Source organism: Chiroxiphia lanceolata, chromosome 3, assembly GCF_009829145.1.
Source record: "Chiroxiphia lanceolata isolate bChiLan1 chromosome 3, bChiLan1.pri, whole genome shotgun sequence".
Classification (NCBI taxonomy): Eukaryota; Metazoa; Chordata; class Aves; order Passeriformes; family Pipridae; genus Chiroxiphia; species Chiroxiphia lanceolata.
The window spans coordinates 98357710-98385112 of record NC_045639.1 but is presented as its reverse complement, the minus strand read 5'-3'; the positions used below and the strand labels follow the sequence as shown (position 1 = coordinate 98385112).

General features: G+C 39.5%; 1 long non-coding RNA gene across 1 annotated transcript; it reads right to left on the bottom strand.

The window, feature by feature from the left end:
• Positions 1-12342: 12342 nt before the first annotated feature.
• Positions 12343-26821, bottom strand: LOC116785073. Its single transcript, XR_004356363.1, has 3 exons — positions 26736-26821; positions 25808-25984; positions 12343-12400 (listed from the first exon to the last, which is right to left on the bottom strand). It is a non-coding gene; the product is annotated as an uncharacterized LOC116785073 (long non-coding RNA).
• Positions 26822-27403: the final 582 nt, after the last annotated feature.

The following is a 27403-nucleotide window of genomic DNA, read 5'->3' as shown; positions in this document are numbered from 1 at the left end:
CCACTGTAAGACAGCAAGTATAATTCTACTAGCATTTTCCCCCCTTTCCAAGAATAAGTCACTTAGGGATGCTAAAGGCTGTTTAACAACCTTCTATGCAGCCTTCATCCAAATGGATCTGATTTTTCTGTGATATTTTTGCCACGCAAAAGTCACTAAGTTGTAAAAATCAGTTCCAGAGCATAGATATGCCCTCAGTAAAAATGTATTGTCTTCTGTTTACAAGCTTTGGCTGGTATTTTTTGGAAAACTCCATAAAAGAGTATGGCGTAATACACACTTGAAGAAAAGTACAAAGATCAGTGTTTACAAAGCCATTGTGCTGTCTACTCTTTTATATGGATCTGAATCATGGGTCATCTATCGCCACCACCTGCATCTCCTAGAACGCTTCCGTCAACGCTGCCTCCGTACAATCCTAAACATCCACTGGTCAAATCATGTGACTAATACGTCTGTTCTAGAACAAGCAGCAGTCACAAGTATTGAGGCCATGTTGCTGAGAACACAGCTGAGATGGACAGGGCACATCTCAAGGATGAAGGACCACCGCCTCCCTAAGATCTTACTTTATGGTGAACTTGCCGCCGGTTGCTGCATGAGAGGAGCCACGAACAGAAGATACAAGGACTCCCTGAAACAACATCTCAGCCTTGGCCATATTGATCAACATAACTAGTTTACTCTGACCTCAAATCAGGAGACCTGGAGACACACCATCTATAATGCTGCTGCTTCTTTTGAGAACGCCTGCAGGATCACTCTAGAGGAGAAAAGACAACGTAGAAAGAATCATGTCTTGCAGAATATACCACCTAAGGAGTTTTTCTCCTGTGCCTTTTGCAATCGGACATGTCTATCTCGTATTGGCCTTATTAGCCACTGGTGTGCTTGTAACAAACGTGGGTAGACCCTTTCCCAAATCTTCGTTTGCGAAACCTGGCCATGATGATGATGATGACTCTACAAGCTTTGGCTGGTATTTTTATTATCTACTCCTAGTCATTGTGATGAGAATTAGACAATAATTATTTCATGAGTTGTATGGAGCAGGTGAACAAGAACTTATAGACCCTCCCCATATCTCTCCTTAGGAATCCTTTTTGAAGATGTGGAGTCCTAAGGTGTTTAAGGAGCCTAGGCTGCATTCCTGAGGAGTGTGCCATCACACTATGAAATGCAGGTGAAAAACATCAGCATGTTCTGTGAAAGGTTACGTGTCATCCTCAGTTATGTGCTACTTGTCTTTTCCTGCTTGGGATCCTAGAGCAATGCTCAATGAATAAGTACATCATTTTTCACTCTTGTTTAAGAAAGCCTTCGAGAGTCATTTTCGTATAAAAGAAACCACAGTTTTGTGCCTCTTGTCTCTTGTGACCTCATTTTCTCTGTACCTTTGGCAATATGTGAAAATTGTATATAATAATAAATCTGCTCTCCTCAAAAGGCTCCCACACTGCATTTTCAGCCTGATCTCAATATTCGACTGCTTCCGGTTGACACCTCAATGGTCTCTTTTCTAAAGAATAACCTTTTTGTATTGCTTTTCCTTCCACCTTGCCAAGGCCTTTAATACCTAGAATGTAAACTTCCATGGACACAGTGAGAAACAGTGTTTTCTGTAAACTGCTTGTGATATGAGAAAAATCAGGGTCACTGTGTTTTTATTTTTTTCATTACTGTTGTGACCCATCACCATTCCCACAGAATTTTGTTAAACAAACTCATTAACTCTTACAATTTCACTTTATTCCAAAGCCTTTAAAATTAGTCTGGTGACTTGTCTGGAATTCTCATATACTGATGTAGTCCCAGTGATCCTGCATTTTCCACTGACAAACAGAGATAGGATAGGAGAAAACTATTCAATCTTTTCTTTTTTTTTTTTTTTTTTACATGAGTATTTTTCTCCCAAGTATAAATTTACAGCTAGTCTGCTCCTGAACTCTGTACATGTCTATTTGTGTGGAGTTACACATTTGAGTCATAAATTAACCTGTATCTGCAGAGGTTGCTGTCTGGAACTATTTGAATTTGATCCTCCAGAGGAACAATATTAAAAGTTTAGGTGAAGACACATTAACATTGATTTTCATTCAATTTTGCTGAGACATATACTGGTAATTAACATCCAATTGCCAACTCTGGCACCTATCAAAGGAGTATGGAAACAAAATTTTAAAAAAAAATTCATTTCTGTAGTATAAAGTCAGTATGAAAGGGTTATTTTTTGTCTCCACCTCTTTCTTTTTACTATAAGGCTATAGGATTTAAGTTCCTTTTTAATAACTTGTCAAATATCTCAAAGCCAGGTGGGATAAAGGCCTTACAAATATTACAAAACCTTATAGTTTGTATGTAAATAACATTTAATCATGCCTGTAAAACAAATAGAACTTTAAAATAGTATTAATAATGTTGGAAAAAAACCATGTAAATATAAACCAAGAATAGGTTCTTGCATATTGTCATTATGTCATTATGTTTGACATCTTTTAGGTACCGGCTCTCTGGAATTTTAGCCTGACCTTGTAACTTTCCAAGAATTGTTTTCCTCTGTGTGTCATTAGAGACGTCATAAGTGTGGTCTTACATCTTCTCCGGGGAAGTGGAAAGAAGCTATGGCACACTTCGCTGAAAATGCCTAGTGTCTGAGGGACTCAGACATAAACTGAGTACAGAAAACACTCTTTCCTAGGTGGTTCTATTTAAATATATAGGGAAAGGAATTTTTTTTCCTATTCCTATGTTAATTATTGTCAAATTAAACACAGACGTTAAGAAATAATTGAAGTTTTATGGTTGGGCTCAATGATCTTAGAGGTCCTTTTCAACTGTAACGATCCTATGAGTAGATGATTTTATGTGGCAGAGCTACTTTAAGCTGTGAGTGGAAAATATTTTCTCATTCTTCCATAAGTTTGATCCTTAACTGGAGGAAAGAGACAAAATAAGTGTATTTAGTTTTCACAAATGTTATATCTAAGAGCCAAATGAATGAACAAAAAGCTCAGAGAAACTGAAGCATTTTCTCTCCATTTCAGTCTTCAAACTTTACACTCTAAAATAGTGATAGATTTACTTCTAGACATGATATGTCCCTTCAAAATAGAAAATGCATTTTTCTAAAACATAAGAAAATGAAACATTTAAACCAATGTTTCACCCACCCCCCCCAAAAAAAATCCAACTTATCTGATATAGTAAGAAAATTTTAAAAAAATGTTGCAGATAGAGTGAAACTGTAGTTTTGACATTTAAAAGGTGAAGGGATCTTTAGTGTCTCCTTTGGATGCTAGTTTTTAAGTAAAGGATCAAGAAAAAACTTGAAAGCCTCTAAACAAGTTGGTCAGTTAGAGAGAGAAATGCAGGAACCAGGATCAAGAGAAAATATCTAGAATAATGGTTCATATATCTCTAAGGTGAATGTGAAAAATAAATTAGGGTGATTGGACTGCCATGCAGCTTTGAACAGTGGGCTCCTACGAGTAGGGGTTTTAGGGAAGTCACAGCACTAGAACACAGTTACTATGTTTTGATTTGAAAGTAACTATCTAAAATATTACAAATAAGTTTCTTCCTGATGAGAAGGAATGCAAGCATTGTTACTACCTGGAAAAGTTTGACTTGCTGGTGGCCTATAGGCTTGGTGTAGACCCTTAAATTGGTCAGCTTTAACAAATGAGTTGTTATGCATCTGCCTGTCTTTGGATATATCTGTATATATATATATATATGTTGGGGTGCGTGTGCCCAGCCCCGACCCTGGGTGGGTAAAGGAGGAGAGAGAGAGAGAGGGGGAGCTTCGACGGCGCGGACTGTGCCCACGTGGGAGATGAGAGGGGAAATCTCGGAGCACACAAAGGAGAAGGACAACTCTAAACCCGGGCAGATGGAGCTCGCTTAGCCCTGTAAGGCCATCCATCTAAGAGAAGGTCACTCTAATTAAACCTACGTCCTGAGGACCTCACTGCTACTGTCCAAGCTTGCTCGGCCCCGGCAGATGAACCTTAGGATTAAAGGGTGGGTTCGGTTCCGCGCACACTGCGTCTCACCTAAAAAATCCACTGCGCAGGCTCGAAGGCCTTACCCATGTTTGCAAAGCCCTGTAGCGACATCTTCTACTAATGCAGTCACACAAAGATCAAAAGACAAAGGCATGCACCTGCCTCCAAAGGTGTACCTAAATTAACTCTAGCATGTTGGAACATCAGAACCATGCTCGATTCTGCAGATAGTGGATGTCCTGAGCGTCATTCTACCTTAATTGCCCATGAACTGTCACGTCTCAACCTCGACATTGCTGCTCTCAGCGAAGTTTGCCTTCACGAGGAAGGCAGCCTTAGAGAACATGGTGCTGGTTACACACTCTTTTGGTCAGGTAAACCCAGGACCGAAAAGCATCTCTCAGGAGTCAGCTTCATGATTAATGAAGCCGACAGGTCATTCTGACCGCATCATCTCCATACGCCTTCCACTACACAACAAACAACATGTTGTCCTCTTTAGTATATGTACCCCAACTCTCCAAGCTGACCCTGCTGAAAAAGATAAATTTTACACTGACCTGCACCACCTTACCCTAAAGGTTCCTGCAGATGATAAGATCATTATCCTTGGTGACTTCAACGCCAGAGTAGGAAAGAATTTTGAAGCCTGGAAAGGAATATTAGGCAAGCATGGTGTTGGAAGCTGCAACGATTATGGTTGACTTCTACTAGAATTCTGTGTGGAGCAACAGCTCACCATCACCAACACTATCTTTCAGCAGAAAAATAGTCTAAAGACAACCTGGATGCATCCTAGATCTAAGCATTGGCACCTCATCAATTGTCTTGGTGTGACAGAGAGATGTTCGCGATGTCCACTACACTTGTGTGATGCCCAGCACAGAATGCCAAACAGACCATCACCTTGTGCGCTGTAAACTTAACTTCAATCTTAAATTCAAACCTGAAAGGGGCAGTATCCCAAGGAGGAGACTCCAAGTTAACGATCTCCAATCAGCCACAGTGAGAAACAAATTCCAGGCAAATCTTCAAACTAGGCTCGAAAACCATTCCACAGATTCTACAGATACCTCTCCTGAAACACTCTGGCACCATATTAAAAACAGTATCCTGCAGTCCTCTGAAGAATCCTTAGGGTTCTCCCTAAAGAAAAACAAGGACTGCTTTGATGAAAACAACCAAAAGATCCAGGAATTGTTGAGGAAGAAGAGAACCGTCCACCAAGTACACCTTGCACTGCCATCCTGTCACCTAAGAAAAGCAGCCTTTCGTCTCGCATGCAGCAAGCTCCAACAGAAACTCCGTGACATCCAGAACAAGTGGTGGATCGATCTAGCTGAAAAAACACAATTATGCACAGACACAGGTGATCACAGAGGGTTCTATGAAGCCCTGAAAACAGCATACGGGCCTACATACCAAGCCCAAAGTCCTCTACTTAGTGCTGATGGTCAAACGCTTCTGACAGATAAAACCTCCATTCTGAATCGATGGTCTGAACACTTTCAGACCCTTTTCGGTACCAGTCGTGCAGTCCAAGACTCAGCTATTCAGTCCATCACACAACAACTGGTGAAGTATGAATTGGATAGTGCGCCGCTTTAGGAGAAACCCTTAAGGCCATACAGCAGGTGAAAACTGGCAAGGGAGCTGGGGTTGATGGAATTCCATCTGAAGTCTGGAAACATGGGGGCCAAGCACTCCATGCTAAGTTTCACGAGTTTGTGGTACACTGTTGGGAACTAGGTGAACTACCATGAGACCTTCGAGATGCAGTCATCATCACCTTATATAAAAAGAAAGGAATTAAATCAAACTGTTCAAATTACCGTGGTACTACTCTGCTCTCCATTGCTGGCAAAATCCTGGCAAGAATACTCTTGAACAGACTAATACCCACTATAGCAGAAGGAATTCTACTTGAAAGCCAATGTGGTTTCAGAGCCAACAGGAGTACCACAGACACGGTGTTTGTTCTCAGACAACTGCAAGAAAAGTGTAGTGAACAGAACAAAGGTCTCTATGTAACCTTTGTTGACCTCAACAAGGCTTTTGATACTGTGAACAAAAAAGGTCTGAGGCAGATTTTGGAACATTTAGGTTGTCCCTCCAAGTTCCTTAAAATGATCATCTCACTCCATGAGGATCAACACGGCCAAGTCAGATATGGCAATGCACCTTCTGAGCCCTTTCTAATAACTAATAGTGTGAAACAAGGCTGCATTCTTGCACCAACCCTATTCACAGTCTTTTTCAGCATGATGCTCCAAAGGGCCACGGCAGACCTCAATGATGAAGATGGTATCTACATTCGATACCGTATTGATGGAAACCTTTTCAACCTAAGGTGACTGAAGGCCCACACCAAGACCTTAAACTATCTTGTCCGGGAGCTGCTTTATGCTGATGACGCTGCCCTTGTCGCCCACGCAGAAGCAGCTCGGCAGCTTCTAACATCCTCCTTCGCAGACTCTACTGAGCTCTGGGCTGGAAGTCAGCTTAAAGAAGACAGAAGTTCTCTATCAACCTGCACCTCAGGAAGTCTTCTGTCATCCCCATATCACCATTGGCCAATCAGAGCTCAAATCAGTCCAGCAGTTTAATTACCTAGGTAGCCTCATCTCCTCGGATGGTAAGATTAATGGAGAGATAGACAACAGGTTAGCTAAGGCATATAGTGCCTTCGGAAAACTCCATAAAAGAGTTTGGTGAAATAAACACTTGAAGAAAAGTACCAAGATCAGTGTTTACAGAGCCATAGTGGTGTCTACTCTCTTATATGGATCCGAATCATGGGTCATCTACCGCCACCACCTGCATCTTCTAGAACGCTTCCGTGAACGCTACCTCCGCACAATCCTAAACATCCACTGGTCAGATTATGTGACCAATACACGTTCTAGAACAGGCAGCAGTTACGAGTATTGAGGCCATGTTGCTGAGAACACAGCTGAGATGGACAGGGCACGTCTCAAGGATGAAGGACCACCGCCTCCCTAAGATCTTACTTTATGGTGAACTTGCCACCGGCTGCCGCATGAGAGGAGCCCCGAATAAAAGATACAAGGACTCCCTGAAACAACATCTCAGCCTTGGCCATATTGATCACCATAACTGGTCTACTCTGGCCTCCAATCGGGAGACCTGGAGACACACCACCTATAACACTGCTGCTTCTTTTGAGAAAGCACGCAGGATCACTCTCAAGGAGAAAAGACAACGCAGAAAGAATCGTGTCTTGCAGAATGTACCACCTAAGGAGTCTTTCTGCTGTGCCTTTTGGAACCGGATGTGCCTATCTCGTACTGGCCTTTTTAGCCACCAGCGTTCTTGCAACAAACGTGGGTAGAGCCCTTCCCAAATCTTCATTCGCAAAGCCCAGACATGATATCTATATTAATCTGCTATTACTTTATTAAACATGGCACAAGAACATAAACTGTTACCAAAGACAGGTTGCACAAAACTAATTCAATGCAAATAGCAATACAATAACACAGGAAACCATTGATTTTTCATGATTATCAAATTGATATTAGCTACCCTAGAGAGTATACAAGAAATTGCAAAGAAGGATGGAGATGAGACAGAAACATTACTCACAGAGTAATGGAAGGCCAAAGCCCAACTAGACTTAAAATTGCCTAGTGACACGAGGAGTAATAAGAAGAAATTCTGTCAGCTTGCTGATAGAAAAATGTTCAGAGCAAAAAGTTCAGACGAAATGTGGCACTGTTGATGAAAGGGAGAAGACAGCACAGTGATGGATGACATGGATAAAACTAAAATACTTGATGCCTTCTCCACCTCCCTACCTCAGTCCCTCTAGGAAAAGCCTGAGACCAGATCACTGCACAAGCCAGTCATGCTTGGGAAGGAGAAGAGCAGTCAAGAGTGGAATTGTCACAGGTTAGGGGCTACTTGAAGGTTCCTGATGTGCTAAAATCCCTGGGCCTGGGTGAGATTCATCTGAAAGTGTTGAAGCACACAGCTGGGGTGATTGTAAAGCTGCTACTTACCTGCGGCCAAAGAAATTGAAGCAATCTGGAAAAGTCTCTTACAAATGAAAAAAGGAAAATAATATGCCCAGCTATATAAATGTCAGGAAGAACCATTTGGGAGTTACAGGCTGGTCAGATTCATTTCAGTCCCTGGAAACAGATTCTTAGATGATATTTCTAAACAATTGCACTGGGTCTAGATAGACAGTTTTTTTAAGAGTAGTTAATATGGGGCCGTGTTTTGGATTTGTGACCAAATCAGTGCCAATAATACAGGGATGTTTTTGTTACTGCTGAGCAGTGCTTGCACAGCATCAAGGTATTTTCTGCTACTCACCTCTCCCCACCAATGAGGAGGCTGGGGGTGCACAAGAAGTTGTGAGGGGACACAGTAAGGACATCTTACCCCAACTGATCCAAGGGATATCCCACATCATATGGCATTAGGCTTAGCACATAAAGATGGGGGGGAGCATGCCAGGGGGGCTAATGCTCAGGAAGTGACTGGACATTGGTCGGTTGATGGTAAGAAATCATTTTCATTTGTTTGACTTGTCTTTCCTGGGTTTTATTTTCTCTCTCTGTCTTATCTTTTTCCTTTTCCTTACTATTATTTTTGTTGTTTTATTGTTAAACTGTCTTTATCTCAATCCACAGGCTTTCTTGCTTTTACTCTTCTTATTCTCTCTGTCATCCCGCTGTGGGGGGAGTGATGACTGTGTGGTTCTTAGTTGCTGGCTGGGGTTAAACGATGACAACACTGAAGAACAAGAAACAAAGGTTAACCAAGGACTGATCATGCTTATTAACTCAATTGTCTTCAGTGATAAAGTGACTAGTGATGTGAATGAAGTGACAATAGTGGATGTAATACACCTTAACTTTGCTGGGGTCCTCAGCAGCACTCTCACATGTAAATTGAAGAGGGATGAGTTGTATGAATGTACATCTAGGTAGGCTTAATATTGGCTGGACTTCTGTGCTCAGAGGTAGTAATCAGTCATATGATGTCAAGTGGAAGCTGGTAATCAGCACTAGACCCAGTGGGGTGACAATGGCTCCACGACTATTTGGTATCTTTGTCAACAACCTCAATGATGAGACAAGAATTCTCAGTAAATCTGTGGAAGATATTAAATCAAAGTAAATGTTCCACACAGTAAATATTAAAACTTCAATTCAGAGACATCTTAAGATGCTGGAGGACTGGGCCAAAAGGAAGGTCATGCAGCTCACATCTGACAAGTTCAAAGTTCTGTTTCTGGAACAGAATAACTCAATACAGCTGTGAGCTGACCAAATGGCTATGGAGGTGTAGCAAATACGTGGCTGAATCAAAGGCCCCAGTGTGTTCTCATTAGAGAGGAGGCAAACTGCATACTGATTTAAGTTACGAGAATTTTTGAAGGAACTTATTATTCACTACTACCTTGTGAGGCTACACCTCAACCATTGCATCCAGCTTTTGGTCCCCCTATTCAAGGCTGATGTGGAGAAACTGGAGAGTCTCTGTCAGAAAGAACCTATCCTATAAAGACAAGATGAGACAGATGGGGTTGTTCAACCTGGAGAAGATCTCCCAGTTCCTTAAGAGGGCTTATAAGAAAGGAGGGAGAGGGGCTTTTTATATGGGCAGATAGTGACAGGACAGGCTTTAAACTGAAAGAGAGCAGGTTTAAACAAGATGTTAGGAAGAAATTCTTTACTCAGAGAGTAGTGACACACTGGAACAGGTTACCCAGAGAACTTTTGGGTACCCTATCCTTGTCAGTGTTCAAGGCCAGTTTGGAAGGGGCCCTGAGCAACCTGATCTGGTGGATGGTATCCCTTGTCAATGGCTGGAGGGTTGGAACTAGATGGTCTTTAAGGTCCCTTCCAAACCAAGCCTTTCTATGATTCATTCTCTACCTGGACTTGCTTACAGGCAATGGCCACAAACTGCAGCTTGAGAGGTTCAAGAAGGGCATTATGAATATATTTTCCAGCACTGGAATGCTGAAAAATGGTAGTTCAGCACAGCACTAAGATTACACAGAGGAGCTGTGGAGTTTCCACTCGTGTGGGTTTTCAGGACATGATAAAGTGAATCTGATTTAGTGTTAGCAATAATCCTGCTTTGAGCAGCAGGTTGGATGAAATAATCCTAAGATCCTTCCAATGATTCCCTTGTTCTGATTCTAATTTTCTACTTCTTAATGCATTGGAGTTTTATATTGTTTCCATGTTCTTATGAATGAAGAAAATGTACTTTTACTTGTATCTATGTAGGCAGTGTTGTTGTCTGGGATGGTGGAAGTCTACATTTATTTTGAAGAAACAGGAAAAAATGGTGAAGAAGTTAGAGCTGATTTGTTATTTATCTGAGTAAGGTGGTGTCTATTACTTCTAGTAAGAATCTGACACAAGAATTTGGGCAGCTTTTTGTTTCTTTGCTTCCTTCAGTTCAGGGATCAGGATCACCTTGGCACAATTATCTGGTAACTAAGAGAGCTATGGATGTTCTCATCAGTAAGATCTCAGTAAATAGAAGCTGTCAAATAGTAGACTGCAGAGAAGTGTTCTATATTACCAGCTACTACAAGAACACTTTGAGTTATAAATATCCATAAGCTTTAATGGAGAAGAGAACTGTGCCTGTCAGCAGAAAAAAAATACTATCAACCTGTGATGCCCTACACAAATAATGTCAAACCTGGGGCATGATGCAGATTAAGGTGCACTTTAAGCCATCTACTAAATGGAATATTAGCTGGGAACTGGATTTTGCCATCAATGAAACATAATTTAATATATCTGAAGGCCAGTATTGGTTCACCTATCTCATCTGCAGTTGCAGTGAAGGGAAAAAAAAGCCTTTTGACTGTAAGAAAGTACTCCCTTCTATTACTGAGCTCAGCAGTGAGTTTTGATCCTGATTGTGTTCCATGGCAGCATCTTGAAAGGAAAATATTTTTAACTTTGAACACAGGAATACTCTCTGCTTCTCTGAGTATAATACCACTGTATCCCAGTGAAGGATGAGCAGTGCTTTCATAACTTTCTACCTTAAAGTAAAAAAGGATGTATTTAAGTTGACATGAACAGCTGATAGGAAATGTTAACCTGGGATTATCTACCCAGGTAGATAATCTGAGTTTACAATACTAACTGATATTCTAATTTCTGCTGTTATTTTGTCATTTTACCCTTTGCAAGATATGATCTTGCTTTATCTTGCCACCACCTACGCTAGGCATACCTTACCTTAGCACTTTAAAAATTAGGCTGACAAGCTCTACTCACCTTCTATAACACCTTGAGAACTATAGAAACCAAAAATGCTAAGTATTTTAACTGTGCAGAAAAGATGTGTGTGTGAAGTGTGAAGAATCTTTGAAAATCTTTAAAAATTTCCATGACTATTCCTAATAGAGAGTTTATTTGATTGCAAGCGCTCTTGGCCTGTTGTTCACCCTTGATTCAGACATCCAAAGACTCCCCAAAGTTTGGGGCCTACAGACAAGAACAAAATAATAAACTGAAGGGGACACAACTTAGAGGAGACAAGGACAAGGCTAAGAAACTGCCAGTAACTGCTAAGAAAATTGCCAGTAATGAGAGTGGAGTTATGCAGAGTTTGGAAGTCAGGAATGAAGATAATGAGAGGTTAATGAATAGATCATAATAGAGGTTGTCCATAATGTAGATGATTACTAGACCAGCATTTCAGATTAAATTAATAAAGGAAAAGCAAGAAAGGCCAGTGATGAAGCATGCAGCTGAAGCAACTGAAGATCAAGTTTAGACCATTTTTTGCATTGATACCAAAGAAAAACAGCTAATTTTAAAAAGAGAAATTATAACAATGAAAAGAATTAGAGACAATTTTAAAAAGAAAAATATATGGGGATAGAAAAAGATAGAATATCTGTATTGTATAAACTTACCAAAAAAATCAAAGAAAAATGAATAGAGAGCTTGAAAGAACTGCTGAAGTCAGAGTTTAGCTTAAGCAACCAGTTAGAAGCCAGTTAGAAGGTCCTATTGTCACTGGGCTCTTATTTTCTAATCAAGTATGTACTACCTCTTGATTACATTGTGAGGGACTTTCATGCTTATACAATTAAACCTGGTTCAATATTTAGGGAATACTTCAAGAAATGCTTCAGATGGCATTCCAGACCTATGCCTACAGATTAGCTTCCCAGTTGTCCCACCGAACTCTTGATTACATGTTATATAATATATTAAACATTCTATACTTAATGCATATAATATATAATATATTAAATTATGCACAAATAAATATATTATTTACAAATATATTATAATTTAAGTGGGTTTCTGGCTTACCTGATTATTCCATCTGGAGTGAAAGCTCTCTATTCCGTTAGAGAAATCTACATACAACTAAGGGAAAAGAAGAAACTATATATCTATTAAATATATATACAAATTATATTTTAATTTTTATATATCCTTGAATATATAATATATCACATAAATTCTTAAATACATCAAGTTATATTAGTCCTAAATTAATACTGTATAGATCAAGAAAAAGCATTTTGGAAAGTTTTTTACAGCATATCAGGATGAAAATGTATCAAATGAAGCTTTTGAAATCTTTGTGCAACAGACAAGGTATGACAGTTGAGGTGGCGCCAGTTATGTAGACTATACAGCAACATGGTTGTAAGAGAAAAGGATATGGACATGAAAAGATCAGGGAGTATTTAAAAAGTTGTATTGTATTGGCTCTATGTGGCAAGCTTTTGGTAGCAGGATGGGCTACAGAGATGGCTTCTGTGAGAAGCTGCCAGAAACTTACACTATGCCTGGCAGAGCCAATGCCAGCTGGCTCCAAGATGGACCTTGCATTGTCCAAGGCTGAGCCCATGAGCAGCAGTGGTATTGTCTCTGGGATAACAAAGGTAAGAAGTGGGAAAAAACCTGCTGCACAACAGCAGCCAGAGAGAGGGGTGAGAATATGTGAGCGAAACAACCCTGCAGACACCAAGGACAGTGCAGAGATTCCCCTGCAGCCTGTAGTTCAGAGCATGGTGAGGTAAGCTGTCTCCTGCAGTCCATGGAGGTCCAAGATGGAGCAAAATCCACCTTCAGCCCATGGAGAACCCTATGCAGGGTCAGGTGCGTGCCCAAAAGATGGCCCTGTGGAGAGAGGAGCCCACGCTGGAGCAATCTGCTCCTGAAGGGCTGCATCCTATGAAAGGGACACACGCTGGAGCAGTTTGTGAAGAACTGCAACCCATAGGAAGGCTCTCAGGTTGGAGAAGGTCATGGAAGACTGTTTCCTGTAGCAGGGACCCCACAGTGCAGCAGGGGAAGAGTGCAAGGAGGAAGGAGCAGCACAGACAAAATGTAATGAACTGACCACAACTCTCATTCCCCATTCCTCTGGACTACTTGGGAGAGGGAGACAGAGAAATCGGGAGTGAAGCTGAGCTAGGAAGAAGAGAGGTGTGAGAGGAGAGTGCTTTTAGATTTGGTCTTATTCCTCATTATCTTAATTCACTGTTAATTGGCAATAAAATAAACTAATATCTCCAAGTCAAGTCTGTTTTGCCTGTTACGGTGATATGGTTTGAAGCTGGCTCCCTGCCAAGTCTCCAAACCTTACCACCAGAAGTCCGCTCCCCGCCCCCCCCGCCCAAACCTCAGGGAGAAGAGGGAGAAAAAACAACCAAGAAAACCCAAAACGAGAGAGAGACAGCTAAAGTGATATATATAAATATATTTACACTTATATTACAATTATATACAATTAAAATATATACAATTTCACAAGGGAAAGGGAAGGGGGAAGGGAAAGGGAACAAAACCAAAATAAAATATATATATATATATATCAATCAGTAGCCCGAGATCTAGTAACTAAAGAGTTAGCAAAGAAATATCCCACCACTCTCCTTGGGACAACCGAGGGTCGCTCCGGGACGATCGCCGGCAACCTCCGCCTCCCAAGGTCGACAAGGCCCTACCAGGCCTCGCTCCCCAACCCGGCAGACTCAACAGCAGGGAACCTGCACCTCCAAGCCGCCGGAAGGAAAGAGAGCGAAGGCCTCTCCTCCTTTCTTCTTATAGTCTGGCTTACGTAAAAATCGTAGGGAATACTGGGTAAATCTGGACCTTTCCTTGGTTACAAACTGGTCACCAAGGAAGGCCTAGCCCAAACCACCACATTCTGTGATCTCCCTGTCCTTACCTTGCCCCACTAGACTTTTATCATATTTTCTTCTGCCCAGTCCACAGTCAAGTTGAGAGGTTTAGTGGGCATGTGGTGGCTAGACAAGGTCAACCCACCAGATATACCAAGGGGTTTTCTTACCTATCGTGAGTGAAAAAAGGATGTGACTTTTGGGTCTGTTGTAAGGTATCCTTTGAAATTTTTTTCTCCTTTGCATCCCATTGACTACAAAAGAAGACCAATTCAGCTCCAGGCTTTCAATTCTTTTCTCTTACCCCTACACATCTGTCATCTTCCTAGGGCAAAATATCATGTGTGCAAGGGTAGATAATGGCAGAGACCATTAATGGCACCTTCTCAGAGTTTTACATAAGAACACAGGAATCATCTTGCTAGAACAGGTTATCTAGGTCCACCATTCATAGTCTGAGGACTAGCAACAAGCTTCCCACAGGAAGATGTGTGAAGTAAATCATGGGAAAAATGCTTCAACTCTATTCCTTAAGTTTGTGATTTGCTTAAGGCCTGAAGTGTGAATTTTGATCTCCCTTTCAAATAGTCTATTGTTGTTAGTAAATATTCTGATATTATCTTTTCCTGCTAGGCATATAAACATCTAACAATCCTCTAAAACTTACTCAGCTATAACCTTCAACAGCATTCTGTGACATTGATGAAAATTAAAGCCCAGTTACAGAGTGAGAGAACGGTTTGTTTTATCAGTAAAAAATTTGTCCCCTTTTGAATTCATTGAGTATTTCTGTTCTTGTGCTAGAAAACAAAAAGTACAGTCACAAAGGACTTCACGGATATTGGGAGGAATTCCTGACTTAAGAGATGAATGGTAGTTAAAAAAAAAAAAGTTACAGGCTTTTCTACAGTTATCTGTTTTCCCATTTAACTTCCAGTAACAAAGGGAAAAGGAGTACAAATTATATTGTACCACAACAGAATGATCAGTGACAAATGTCTGTCAGTAAGATTACCATTGCAGATAGATTATGTAAACATATGTTTCAAAACCATTTTTCCTTATGCATTCTGTCTCGTCACAAAGATGCCAACTGGATAGATTGACTCTGCAAATAAGATGAGCATATTTAATAAAATGAGAATGAAGAAATGATAACATTTTATTATCTTGTTTTAGAACACTTTCTTCGTTCAAATTTTCTCTGGAAAAAAGATTAAGCACAGTTAATCAAGGTCTGTCACTAGGTTCCAGTGATGATTTTTACACTGCAAAATAAAAAGCACAAAAGTAGCACAAAAGAAAGGGACATATGGAGTTGCTTGTGGTTTCTTACAGACTTCAAGCAAAGAACAGATTTTTACAGACTTTTAATACAGAGAAACTTAAAATCACACTACTTTGTCTCTTCAGTTGTTCCCAAAAGCAAATAAAAATATTACTGTGAAGCAAATAAAAATATTACTGTGCACATGGTGTGGCAAGGAGGGACTCCATACCACAAGAATCCATACCATGGCATTACTTGGAAGAAATTATATTTTCCTGTTTTCTAATATCTTTAATCCTTCATAGTACTGTAGATCTAATTTAGGTTCATAATTCCCTTCATGTTCGATTCCTGGAGCATGCCTGTTAGTTTGCACATTGCCTTTGCAAAGGTGTACCAGCATGATGAATAAATCCCATTGCAATGAGACAGTCATGAATTTGAGTCCAAAAGACTGTTAGTGATGTAAATCCAACTTTTCTTTTACCTCAGAGGTTTAGCATATTTATTAATTACAAGGAAATCAATTACATGTTGTAGATGTGGAACCTCAAGAGGCTGTATCTGTAGAAAGATCTTTAGACAAAGCTGATCTTTAGGCTGATCTTTAGTAGTAGTATAGGTATCTTGGTTAAGCTAATTTTCTAGATTTCCTCAGTGGGCATGAAAAGATCAAAGATGGGACAAATCAATCTTTAGAGGTGTATAAGAAAGGAATTTGAAAAGTGGGATGCACTACCCTCTGGAAGTGTTGATTTGTGTCCATTGAGAAGGAATCTACTCTAGACTAGATTATTGGCCAAATTTTTTTTAAAATTAACAAAAGAAACCTAAGATTTTTTTTTTGGTCTGAATCAAACCCTTGTTGGTTAACTGAAAAGACTTGTTTGAAGAATGCTAAGCAGAATCCAGAAGTCATTGTGCACTGAGTGGTGGATGCCTTCTAGGAAAAGTGTATTTTTTACTTTCTGGTGAAGATTCTTTAATTATGAGATATTTCAGATCTTTCCTTCCCTCTAAAATGCTGCCTCTCTCACTTTTGGGGAGATTCCATATTTTCTTATTCTCCAAATTGCTATTTTTCCACAGTATTTCCATAATATATTTTTCTTATGGCATACGGTAGAACTGAAGAATATAGGGTTTTCTGGTTTGTGTCATCTACTCTTTTTCTTCCAAAACATTTTCTTTTAATCTGATATTTTACTTTGTCTTAACCTACTTTTCTGATTTAGATTTGAGTTAATACAGTGCTCTGAATCTTGACATCTCTAAATAGTTTAACTGAAGTGAGAACGCTCACATTTCTTCTGTAAAGTCTACACTTAGACACACAGGTTGCTATCTTTATCACCACTCACTGTGTAACTAATTGTCTTGGCTCTTATTGTAAATTTCCTGATTTTCTTCTGGTATAAATTCATTCACTGTAACAGAGGTGCAAGTTCACTGCTGTTAATGGAAGTCTCTGACTTATTCTGCTGTTCACAAAAACAGGATCAATAATATGTGAGTCCTAATAGTTCTATAGAATGGAGCAGTATAATAAACATATGATTTCAATATGACAGGATTTATTTCATAATGCTTTAAATCTAGGTGATTATTTTTCCTGATTCTGTAGCAAATGTGGATAGTGCCTTCCCAAATCTTCGTTCGCAAAGCCTAGCCATGATATTTTTCCTGATTAACATTAATAAGTTGAAAATTCTTTTCTATTTAGACTTTTAAGAGTTGTCTTATTATTCCTCCTTCAGTGGCACTCTGTTTCAGTGAAATGTATTAAAAGTAAAAATGAAATAAATCTGCATTAGAAAACCAAGATGTTATCTACAGGATAGCAAGGCTAGGCAGAAAGGAGTTTCTCTGTGTTCTGGTACAAAGTGAAGAACCCCATGTGCTTAACTGACCTGGAAAGAGTTTGTGCATTTCTTTTCAATTTTGTATGGATGGTTAATTTTTTTTTCTTAGAAAAGCCTTCTTCTTTTTAAGAAGACAAATAATTTCTATTGATTACAGTGTTATCTAATGGTGAGAAAGAAGCTTGCATACCTGCTGCTGACTTCAACTGAGAAGTCAATCATGACTGCTACAGCTGAATCTGGAGGAAAACTATCAATCAGTTTACTGATTGAAAAATGGAAACAGGAGGAAAGGAATTATGTCTTACTCAGAGCCAGGAAGCAAGTATGAATCTTTATTTAGGAAATGTCCAGTTTCCTGATGTTTCATTACTTGGCCCAATCTATTCAAATTCTAGCTTTCAAATGCAATATGCTGGGTATCAATACATGCACTGTTCAAAGATGGGGCCAGCTATTGTAGAAAAAAAGAGTGCTACCATGAATAAGCAACACGTTTTAGTTGTACACAGACTTTCTGTATGATTTGCTATCTTTAAGCTTGTCACTTACTAGTCTCTAAACACTAGTCGATGAGCTTAATGACTGGTAAAAAATGAAATGAAACTCTTAAGAAAAGGAAGGCCAAGCATGAACACAGCTGGAGGAGCTTGAGTCACTGCCAGCTATCTATGTATTTATCAAGTTGCAGCTTTCTCAAGCATGATGCCAGGAATAAGCCAAAGGAAAAACATAAGAGGTCAAAGAACTACTTGAGAGATTTATTTAGTGCACTCATGTCAGTTTTCAGGTTTTAGTGAGTCTTATGTTTAATTTCACTATTTCACAAATATCTGAATGAGATGTAATTCCATTTGAAACACATTAATGACTGTTACTCTTTGAAGCAGACTTTGAATAATAGAATCACAGGTCTGGAAAGGACTTCAAGAGGACATTTCTTCCATCTTCCAGCTCTAATGCAAACTCAGCTGTGCTTATATCTGTCTGACTGGTGTTTATTCTAAGAGTCTTTACAATCTCCCATGCCATTATCTTCCTGGCTCTCTCTGTCCTTAGGACTGGAATTTGCTTCCTAACACCTAACTTTGCTGTAATTTAAGTCCATTACTTCACAGCCTCATCTACTGATGATACACCGAACAAATTGCTGCTTTCCTCTTTGTGTTAGCTTTTCATGTATTTGAAGTCAATTGTCATACCTCACCTTTAATTATGTACTGAGAACCTCTTGGCTTCAAGAGAAACATAACTTACCAGCTATAAAGGCAGAGAGTTTATATAACAGAAGCCACATTGTGATCAAGAAAACAAGAGCCTTGGTAAAAGTGGCTATCCTAACTGACTAGTTGTTCCTTCAGTTAACCTGCCAGGCTGTCCTTGAAAGTCCAGGATCATGAAAACTTGTGTTTACTTTCCTTCTTCCTGCAATATTAAAGAATCTGAATTCTTTAGCCAATTTTTCTATATTTATAAGGCCTACCATTCGGGAAAGAGGCTGTGTTCATTTGAAATATTCCTCTGTTAGGCAATATTTGTCACCATACCTAAATATACACAACTATGTGTAAGCCAGACTAATCCACTCACAGAATCTAAATGAAAATGAAACAAGAGTACATATTAATTTTCCCATTTATATCCTACCTTACACTGATAGCCTCTACATTAATTTCTCAATTAATTTCACAGCAAATCTGTTAAATATCTGAGTCTCCTCTGGCTAAATCAGGAGCTTATGATAGTTAGCCTAAGGTTTAGGCCTGTAATCCCCTTCTTACTGGCTGTATGACCTTCTTGCAGACTGGCACACTAAGCTGGCACATTTCAGTATCTCATGTATTCAATTTCATAATAAAGTAGAAAGAGTTTATCCTGCCCTTTTTTGAAAGTATTTGGAAGTCACTAAAGCACTACTTGGTGTGGTTTTCTCCTTCTTTATCACATGTTTTACTGCTTGACAAAAATGCTATGGGCAAAGTATTTAGGACACTGTTTCGCCCTTGGATATCAAGTTTTCTACTAACTCTGCCATACTCCAACCCTCCCACTTCCCCATGCTAACAGTGATGACTAAACTGTCTTTGAACAGTATTGAAAGGATCTTGTTGCTTAGACTTGCAAGACCAAGTGGACTTGGTGGTATAGGCACCTTGTGTAGAGCCTGTTCTGCACCCTCCAATAACTTATTACAAAATACTTAAACAGCATGCCGGGTGTCGTATAATTACTTCAAACAAGATGATGGTAGCACTATATAAACTTAAGTTTAATAGTTTTGCAGCTATAGACATCATTATAACATAATTTTACTAGCAAATGTACATTGAAAAGTTGCTTAGAATTTTTAAAATTATTTTTTTTCATGAATCATTCAGAAGAAGAGGGTTTTTTTTAAAACGTTGAAGAAGTCTCTGCTGATTGCTGCCTTTCTGTTTTATTTGTTTTATATGCCACTGACTGTTTACTGGTAGGAATATTTAGGGATATTAGATACTATAAATATTTATATTATTTATATAAATATAAATGTTCAGTCTAATTAAAAACTGCAGTAGTACTTTAACTTATGGAATCATGTAGTTTTAGTCTCCCATGTAAAAGTGGTTTTATTCTGATCCCTGTGTGATGTTCCATTTATAAAGTGAGACTTTAGCTTTATTCTTACAGAAATAATGTGGTAGGCCCCATGATCAAAGCAATGAGTCATGACAGGATAGCTCAGGTGACTGGAGTGGTAGGATAGACTGATCCAAGATCTTCGAGAAAGACAGGCAGAGAAGGCAAGGAGTATTATTGTCTATGTGAAAGAGCAGCTCAAATGCATGGAGATGGATGAGAGCTTGTGAGACTCAGAGAGGCCAGTGAAGGTGTCATTGTGGAGAAAGTGTGTTACCGACCACCTGATCAATGTGGTCAGCGGAAGTGGATAAAGTCTTCTTGAAACACTCAGTGAAGTCTTTTGATCCTATGATGCTGGTTCTAATAGGAATTTTAAAATCTGTTGGAAGGGCACTGTGGTAAGAAGCAAGCTATCCGGGAGGCTTCTGGATTGCATTGGGGGTAAATTTATGATACAGACACTGGAGGGGCCAGCCAGGTGAACCTGTCATTCACTATCTAGTGATAACTGTTTGGGAATGTGATAATCAATAGAAACCTTGGCTGTAGTGACCACAAAATAATGGACTTCAAGATCCTGAGGAGGTAGAGGAAGGCAAGCTGTGCAGCACAGAGCCTGCACTTTGGGAGGGCAGACTTCAGCTTATCTGGGCAGTTGAAAGGTGGGATTCCATGGGAGACAGCTCTGGCAAGCAAATGAGTGCAGAGAATCTAGCAGGTCTGTAAGGACTTCTTCCTTCAAGCACAAGTGGTTCATTCTGATGCTCAGGAAGTCAAGTACTCTCAACAATAGACCAACTCAAGGCAGAGATCCACCATAAAATGCAGCATAAGGCAGATGGAAGCAAGGACAGGCTACAGCGGAGGAATTTCTGAAACGCTGCACTAGTATGTAGTGCTAGTGTCAGGGAAACCAAAACTCAGATGATATTGAGACTTGCCAGGGATATCAAGGCAACAAGAAGAGCTTGTACATTACTAATAAAAGGCTGAACAAGGAAAATATGTAATGGTTGCTGTATGAAAAGGATGATTCAGCAATAGTGGACTCTGGTAAGGCTGAAGTGCTCAATGCCTTGTTCTTTGAGGCCTCTGTGCATGAGAGAGAAGAGAGGAACTACTAGCAGTGGATAAGGACGAAGTCAGGAATTACTTATAAGAACTCAACTCCTAAATGCTCATGGACCCGACAAGCTGCATCAAATCTTTATAAAGGTTCTAAAAGGACAACCTAGAGCCTTACAAGCTGCTCAGCCCTACTTCAACCCCTGGCAAAAAAACCAGAGCAAATCCTCTAGGAAGATATTTCTTGCGACCTGAAGCAGAGTAACAACAGAGCGGAGAGTACTCTCACTAAGTTTTCAGATGAAACCCAAATGGAGGTTGCAGTTGGAGGGCTTGAGGGGCAGGTTGCCTTTTGGAGGAACCTATGGGATGAACAGACCAACAAGGTCAGGGGATAAAAGCCCCTTAAGGAGAGATGGAAGGAAATAGAATTGTCTAGTTTGAAGAAGAGACAGCTTTGGGGGGAACTATGAGCAGCTTTCCAATACCCAGGAGGAAGTTATGGAAAGGAGGAAGCAGGTTTTCCAGTGATACATGTCAGGAGAACTAGAAACAATGGACATGAATGAGAAAAAGAATGTTTCCAGCTGATTACAAGGCAAAACTTTTTCAGCATAAGGACAGCCAAGAAGTGAAGTAGGTTGCTCAGAGAGGCTCTGAGCCTCTACTTTGAGGTTTTCAAGACCTGGCTGTGTAAATCTCTAAGCACATCTGTTTACACTAAAGGAGTTTACACTAAATCCTTTCTGAGGTTCCTTCCAACCTGAAGTATCCTATGACACTATTAAAAAAAAATCCTTTTATTTCTGAAACAAGAGGAAATATACTCTTTTATTTCAGGTAAAGCTGTTTCATTGGTGCTATTTTCCAAAACTCCATAACGCCCTGATGTTTCCAGCTATTTTAACACATTGGAATCATCTAGATTTTGAACTTCTCGTCTTTGATGATGAAGTCCTCAACTATTACCTGTGGTTGTTTCTGAAAGAAGCATTTTTTAACTTCTGCAATTGTGGGTTACAGATTTCATGCAACTACAACACAAATGTTGTCTTAACTACAAAAAGAACATGAAGAACGTCATGCTACTTTTAGCAGTTTCATGAACACTGATTGAAGCTTTATTTATGAGAATTCTAGATTGTATGCTGAATTGATATGTTACTACAGTGTTTTCTACAATGCTATTTGATACTATTTGTCCTCAAGAACATGTTAATACCTCTGACATAGTTTGTCTTTTGGTCATCATCTAACACATTTTTTAATACATCTACATCAGTCATTACCAACAGTAGGTTTGCTGAATGGAATCAGCTAAATCCTTTCCGGGCTTCCAGTCTTCGTAGTTTAGCTTGATGGGCTGATAGCTTCTATTAGACAACTTCATCTCTTTTATAAACCCTATTTGCAAACATTGTTCTATTGCTAGCATTCCTCTTTATATGTGACATGAATCAGAAGAGATTTTATTCTTATATGGAATTTCTAGAACTATATGCATTCCCAGTGTTTCTATTGTTGCTGCAAAATGCACATACTCTGGTTGAGACTAATTCTGGCTGAATACTTCCATATCTCATATAAAGTGGGTTGTTGGCATCACCAAAGTTCTTACAGCTGTATTCATTTAAACAGAATATTTCAATCCTATACTTTAATCCCAACTCTTTGTGGGATAAGGTTTAAGGTTGTGGGGTGGTTTGTTTGTTTCTTTTCTTTCCCCCTTATAAACACCAGATTTATCTCTGACATGGAAAGAGGGAACTTGTATAGTTTCATTCAATAACATAAACTGCATAGGAAGGTCTTTGTTCTGGCTCTGTGAATATACTCTTGTACATCAGCATGAATATTCTCCTAGTCAATTGAGCATTAGATGCCTGATTGTGATTTCTCTGGAGATTAAGCATTTTTTTGTGGTGTGACAAGTCTGTAGAAAAACTCAGTTTATCCCACTGAGATATTTTGGTGCTCCAAGGCACAAAAGGAAGCAAACATTTGTCTCTCATATGGTCTATACTTTTTTTTTAACCTTTCTGACAAATATATGAGACATATGCCATTTGTCTTAGTTTTATTTCTTTCTCATGGCTCAACACTGCACTCATTCAGTGTTCCGTAACTTTTAACTCAGAAGGTCTTGTTGGCTATATATGTCACTAAATAAAATAGGACTAAGGGCTCCTTTCTGTCCGTGAGGCTAAATGGCACAGTGTGGCTGCAGGCACACTACATAACACTTGGCCTTGAGTGTCGCCTCAAGGGGACAAAGTGTCTGAAATAAAGTGAGGGTCACATTGCAGCTTTTTAGCACAGGGTTTTTCTAGTATGAAACAGAGAATTTGCAGCACACCGTGGTGTGTGGCAGGAGGAGTGTGTCATGGTGCCAAACTTCCAAGACAGTTTTAGAGAAACCATCAAGGATGATATTGGGTATTGGGAATGATTCCTGGCAAATGCTACCCCCATGCCTAGGCATTGTCTGGAAGGGTGCTGGTTTGCACCAGGCAAACTGAGCAGAACAAAGTCAAGCAGTGTAAAAACCAGCAGTCCAGTGCTGAAATTCAAGCTCTGTTTATTTAGCATTATGGCTATGTAGGCATAATGCAAATGCATGCACAGACATTGTGTCTCTGTATTTGTACATGCACGCTGAAGCCTTGTGTATAACTTCTGTCCCTCTTCATTGTTTACTGTGTTTGGTACTTCTCAAGTGAGCTGTTGTGTACAGTCACCTTTTCTGTACAGATTTCAATGAGATGCTTGTCCAAATCTTGTCCCAAAAAGATCTCAAAAGCTGTGACATATGTAGGCAGTGTAAATCTCACTGGACCAGAGATAAGGGAAGATAACCCTATGGATACTGTTTTCTAGATCAAAAATGACATCTCACTGTGATGATGTACATGTAGACTTAAGAAATGTTGAGGTTTCGTTTCATATGTAAACAAATTTATGCATATAAATTTATGCACATTCATATGTGCATAAATTTATCTGTTGCATCAGAGTAATTTGCAGAAAGAACTTCATGTGAATAGTTCAGATAGTACAGGTTTAATTAGCAGTGGAGAAAGCTACGTTCTACACTAAAAGCACACCACACAGCTATGAATAATTTCTGTAGGCTGTCAGGTCTTAAGCTCATTCTGTGGAAGCCTTTCTGTTGACCAGTTCTAAGCTTCTTTAAACAATAACAAACAATTCTATAATAGCCAGACAGTAGACTGAATTCCCTGATGTCTGGGACTTTTGCTAATGTTACTCCAAGCTGCGTAACACAGTATTCCTAGCACACTAGAATGGATACAGTCACCATTACAGGTTAAACAGCTGTCAGCATATGAACTTAACTTGACACTCGGGCAGGAATCTTTTATGCCAGCCCACCTGCAGCCTTCATCAATCAATGGACTAGCTGTAGAAGTTGGAGGCAAAAGGCTCTGGTAATCAGGAGGAATAAAAGCAAGCACTGTACTGATAACACTGGATAATAGTAGATTTCAATAGCAATACAACAAGAGTGGTTTTGGGTGGACAATATTTGAGGAAAACCAGATGTTTGAGTGAATAGTGGATTAAATCTTGGTTATGTTTCTCCAGAAACAAGAATAAGCATGTCTTGGACCTCCTGCTGCTGAAAACCAACAGGGAGTGAATACAGAGAACACTCTTCTGGAGCTCATTGACCCTGGGAAGAGAATTCCTAAGGCAAATCGCATACAACATGTTTATATATGCTTTTTGTGGGATGAGGGAAAACAGGGTAGAAGCAGAAACTAGTGTATTTATTTGAGTTAGAAGAACTAGACACAGTCTCTTCCCTACCATGGCCTGCTGTGTAGTGTTTTACTTCTTATAGTGCAACTGCCTCTGTTCCTGATCTTTTTATCCAGGATTTATATTTTCTGATTTTAGGTACTTCTGAAGACGGAATCTGTTACTAACATAGAACCCAGACACTGGCAGTGGCTAGCTCTTTTAGGAATTTCTCAAAATCAAATAATTCAACTTCATGTGTTCATTTTTGGGAAGCATGGAGGCTAAGAAGTGGAATGCCAAAAGGAAGTCTATTTTAATTTTGTATTCTTGTTGTTAGAGAGATAGAAGAGAGACAACCCAAGAAACTGTCCCTTGTCAAATTTTATAGAGATTTTCCCCAAGCCTAGGGAACATGTCTAAGCTTTTGGGCTTTTCTGACTCTGATGCTTCACTCATCGTTAATTATAACACATGCCACCAGTCAGGGAGGTAAGAAGCAGGCAACTGAGAGCTTAAAACAAAGAGAAACAGTGCTGTTATTTTCATTTTTTCTCACCTATAATTTTTCCTTTGATTTCATTTAATTTGATAAACCTGGCAAGTTGCTGCCAGGTGGATCTCCTACACAAGTCTGTCTCGATATTTCATTATCCTTTTTATTTCTAGCATCATCATTCAGACATCTCTGTTTTCTCTAGCTAATTAGCCCGCTGTTTACGAGGTGCACATTTCTTAACATATGGTACACAGTTGCATTGCATGTGTGCTGTATTTTCATTTTCTAGTTTGAATCTTATATTTCTGATACAGTATGGCAGAAATATCAGATGCCCATCTTACAGAACAGCATTCACAGCTTCACATTGAAATGTGCCCTAATTATACTTTTGAAATCCGTACATCTCCATGTTTTCAATTAAGACATCACAGCCATTACAGTACTGTGACAACAGATTGTGATTTAAAGATGCTAGTATTTGGAGGTCACAATTTAGCAGGAGATAAAAGTCACAGGAATTAAGTGTTTAAAATAATCAAGATTAAAAAAATGTACCTTTCCAATTCAGTGGAGCAAAGTTAAACCCCATATGAAAATCCTCCACATGGCGTGATACTGTCTCTTTGAGACACTGGCATTGCATGCAGCTGTTATAAATCTTCTTCCTGTGTAAGACTGCAGAGGGAGGACCTGACTGGCAACACAAAGGAAGAAGCAGGTCTGTTCGCCTGTCTGGGAGAGAAAGAGGGAGAGGAGCGGGTGGAGGGGGAGTGAGACGCACACACACACACACGCACAGCTGAATACAGAAAGATTCACTCCTTCTGTACAGCCCACAGACCATCTATGCCTACATGATTCTGGTCCACCATTTGCATGATATATTAGCCTTTCAAGCTGTCTTGTGGTATTATCTGAGAGACTGTAGCTTTTGCTTTTAGCTAAGCTCATCTGCCATTGGTTTTATCTCCAGTAGGTCTCTGTTTCTAGCTAATATTAACCTTATTGCAAGGAAAACAGTACACTCGGAGCTGTCCACATGCTGGAAATGCACCAAAATACTGCAAGGGCTGAATTAAACAGCTTCAGTTACATAAAATTAAATTCCTGTGTTGTTAACTCTACTGGCAAAAATGTTTGGTTTTTTTCTTTTTTTTTTTTTTTTTTAAAGAAAAGCCCATATCAACATTTCAGCTTTACACAATATTTACATTAAACTGGAAAAAAGAGAATTAATAATTCTGGAATAAGAGTGTTCACATGGGTTGCTACACTCACATAACCATATCAGCTTCACTGGGGTGGTGTAACTGATAATATGTGCTGTGCTAACTTGCTCTCAGGCTCCTTCAGCTGCAGAGAGATGCAGATGTAACCTTAAATTCTCTCTAAAGCAAATCCCTCAGATGCTTTCTACCTCCCTCATCCTCCCTCAAAAAAGCCTTCAACTCCCTCTATAGGATTAGCTTTTCTCTGTACCTACCCCCTCCATGTCGAGTCTCGCCTGAATCGCTGTCAATCATCTGGTTGCTTCCCAGCTCCTCCAGACATCCCCTCCAGCCAACGCACATATCCCTGCAAGCTCCTGCCTGAATCATGAACTGACAGCTGGAAGACAGGTAGTATGAGGATCATATCCAAGAGGTGAACAAACATTTTCAGCAGAAGCAGAGCACCTATCCATAATACGCTATTTCCCTAACAAAAAGCAAAATAATATAACGGTTTTCTACTTGTTGTATAGCCAGCTTTTTATCACACACTGAACACAACAGAATTATAAGATTTCGAGTGGTTTTGTAACAGCAAGTGTAACCACAAAATACACAAATGTCTGTGAGATGTATAGTTATTTCTAATACGTGGGTTAGCCACGAAGGCTCCAGTGCTCTTATACCAAAGGTACAGCATGATAGCAGAATTTTTTTTAACATAAGGACTATACTGCACAGTGAAGGTAAGAATTATACCAAAACGGCTTCAAACATTTTCCAGCTTGTGAGTAGAGTACTGGGCACCTAAAAAGCTGGGCTATTTTTCAGTAGTAGTGAGAGACCACAACCATTATTGACTTAGTGCTTGGCTCATTTAAAATGCAAGCCTTATTTCGATGCTTAATATAGATTTAGGCATCTGACTGTAAACACTTGA